Source organism: Limulus polyphemus, unplaced genomic scaffold (assembly GCF_000517525.1).
Source record: "Limulus polyphemus unplaced genomic scaffold, Limulus_polyphemus-2.1.2 Scaffold7, whole genome shotgun sequence".
NCBI lineage: Eukaryota > Metazoa > Arthropoda > Merostomata > Xiphosura > Limulidae > Limulus > Limulus polyphemus.
Window position 1 is genome coordinate 1,214,345 of NW_013665617.1, and position 3,802 is coordinate 1,218,146.

Genomic DNA, 3,802 nt, shown 5'->3' on the forward strand with positions numbered 1-3,802 from the left:
ATTTAAATGTCACACCTGAACGCTCACATCCTTTTAATTATGTTTGAAATTATGAACATTGCTCAACATCATGAAAATTAAACCTTATTTTCAATAAGCAATCCTGAAAAATATTTGGGGGTGCTTAACTTTTTTCCAGGTGTATATTTGCACTGCTTAACTTTTCTGTTTATTATTACAAGTAAAAGTAAATAAAAATAATTGTAAGCATCAACAAATACTTAACTAAAAGTAGATAAAATGTTTGAAAAAATGTACGCTCTTTTAGAAGTATGTTAGATTCGAACACTATGGAATATACTAGTTTAACTAACATGTAGATATTCCTCTAAAGTACAATTCCACATTACAGAAAGCGTTCAAACTTATATATATATTATAAATCATATGCATCACACTAATAGTAATATAGTACAGTTTGACTTCATGTCTGATTATTCTTATACTAAACTATCATTTAACTTAAAATCTATGTATTTCTCAAAAGGAATGTTTTCTACAAAATTTAATATACAAAACATTCAAACTCGTGAAATTCATCATACTCGTCCGATCTTCCTGACACTAATTTAACTTATGGTCTACATAGTCTTTAAAAGGGTTGTTTCATGTTACTTTGTATATAAAATGTTCAAAATTTAGATATTTTCGTATGAATCATATTAATTAAAAGTAATGCGGTATATCTAAATAAAAATAGGCAATACTACTGTTCACTTCTATTATATAATAGGATTACGTCTTCTATGCCAGTGGGAATGCATGGTGAAAATGTATGAGACTAAGTAAGTGTGTTCTATAAATAAAATATAATCATAAGATTTGTTTTGTTTCATCTAGAAACAAGATTATTATGATACAAGAAAATTATTACCTTCAACATAACGTAAATCACTCTGACAATATCTTCAATTTGAAAACGTTTATTTTTCTTTAGTACAATAAGGTTTTCGATATTTGACATACATAAAAAGGTATATCTGTTAAATGCATTGTTACATTAAATTGCTCTGTAACAAAATTGTGAACAAACAAATCGTTTTTATTTTTATTAAATCCAAATTTGAACAGTAATTTTTGTTGGGATATTCATCTACATTTTTAATATCCATAATATATGCAATATTGTTCACAGCATGCTGAATAAGGCCTTTGCACAATTTTCTTATTGTAAGTCTAATTTTGACAGTTCTTTTTGATGAATGTCCTTATGCTGTGTTGAGGCAAGCTAAGGGGATCAAAATATTCTTCTTTCCCATTTTGACCAAAGTAGACACAGACCCAGTGACTTCCAGGCTTATGACTTGAATCCAAGTTGACATGTACATTTGTTTTTCTGCATAGTTAGGTAGCTTATCTCTGGCAAACACCCCTCTAAGTTTCTTTGTCGTACAAAATCTTGTGAGAGCGCATAATAAATCTCCAGTGTTCATTGCTTCTTAGATATCAGTGATAATGTTTTTGGACTGATCAATTTCTAAAATGGACTGAACTTCTGCATAAGCGAGAACATTTATAGTGTTAAGTAAAGCTTTACCAAATCATACTTCTCTTTATACATTTCCCTATATATATATATAAAAGTGGGAATCACCAGCTGATAGGTCAGATGCATATCCTTCCAAATATTTGTCATATTCTATATCAATTCCTTGATCTTGAAACTGTTTTCCGTTCCACTAAGTAATGTTTTGTAGCTTCATGCATACAGGTCAGCATCAAAATCAGGTTGTAAAGGTCAAGCAGGAATTTGTTTTCCATCCACATTGAAAGCCACAAAATTGATACTGTAATGTTTGAAATTGTATGGGTGTTTCTTCCAAGATCCATTAAATACATCATTATCAACACATCCTATAACAAGACGTGTTAATACTTGACCTAAAAATGCATTATCAATAGATACTTGTAAGTTTCCCTGAGGAATTGAAAATGATTTACACTCTGTATACTTCAATGGGTATTTAGCAGTTCATTTCTGAAAGGCTTTTGTATGCGACAGAACTACTGATTTTTACTTTTCTAACGTAGATAGAAACGTGTTGTAGATCAACTTTGAAATTTAATTCATCACTTGACATAATACAAAATGCATCTTTACTTCATACGACGTGTAGTTTTAAAGTAACACCATTCTGAAAGACCTTGTTTTGCAAAAAAAAAAAAAAAAATGGTTGTGGACAGCCAATCATCTCAACAGGTTGACTACCTCGAGTAGTTAGGTATCTGTCTTTGATTCCATCATTAAAGTAGACATCTTTTTCCTTTACCCATATAGACATAGTCAGATGGCTTCACCTTTATAGCTCAATAATGTTTCTATGTAGGCCTTATGAGAATAGAGATTGTGAGACGAAGAAATGAGTTTGTCATTCAGGTGTATGTCCACTGTGAAAATATAGAATGAAAATACAGATTGACAGGAGGAGACTTATCTTTATTTTTTATGTCCGATCATTTCTAACAATCTTTACCTTCACATGTAGATCTACGAAATAGATTGCTTAAGACATTTCCCAAACTGTGAACTCGCTGCCATTGGCTACCTGCACTAATCCATTTCCCACCTGATAACCTTAATACATGTCATAAACTACCTGGTCATTATAATAAGGTACTCTCATGCCGATGACGGAAGTGAAGCATAATGATGACTCTCCTGTGTTTAAATGGTATACACTGACCCATGTCATCGTTTATATCTATCTCAATAGTCTGAAATCTCTTTTTAGATACAGGTTTGTAATTAGGTTTAGTAAATGTTTCAGTAATCATATCTCTATCCTGACCTTTAACTTGAACGATTCGTAAAAGTGGCACATGTGCTTCACTGAAAATACTAGTTTCCACAATATCTGAATAAACAAATAGTGAATAAAAATCTCCATGCATATTAACAGTATGTAGAGGTATAGTTGGTTCTGATATTATTCGACTATTCTCAAATCTGAGTAGTACAGATAAATAATGGATCAGATAACTCTTTCAATATGGGGTCTGTCAGTATGACGACCTCGTAACCATTTTGTGCGTTTTATGGTTTTCAACCTATAAGTTTTAGATTAGTAAGCGAATGTTAACAAAATTTGGCAGATTATCAGTAAACATTAAAATGCTTTTATACGCAAAATATCTAATTTGTTTATTAAGTCGTAATGTTTCTGAAGCAATGTTTCTCTCATGCCGTTTTTTTATTCTTTTCACATCTTGCTTATCTATCATGCAAAGTAATTTTCATTTTAAAATAAAAAATACTTTTATGCATAAAAAATTTGAAATTTCACTTGCGAAATCTTTATAATGTCCGGTTAGTTATCAAATGTTTCTTAAGGAAAAACTTTATATTTTATCTGTAATTTTCAGTAATTAATCTCTGTACGGGTTTGGTAGATTTGAAAGATCTCGCAACCACCATAGAAAATTAGGAAATAAACAAAAATTATGCCTCTTTCATCCTAGAATAAACATAAATAATGCTTGGGGACAGCTTGAATGGGTAATGAAGAAAACTTTAATATAAGTTTAACATAACAGCAAATGTACGTTTTTTCGACGAGGTTTTGTCATCATCAGGTACAAGTAATTTACACTGACAGAGATATATACACAGCGTGGTCGGAAGTAAATAGACACCACCTTTTCAGAAAAAATGAAAATTTTCAGTCATATTCACATGAATTGATATATATTTATAATTTAATTAATATCTAGTAGATCTTCCTTTCGCTTCGTGGATTTCGTTGATCCTTTGGGTCGATCGTGAGAATCCTCTCGTCAATTTTATATTGTGGGATTTTCGCCC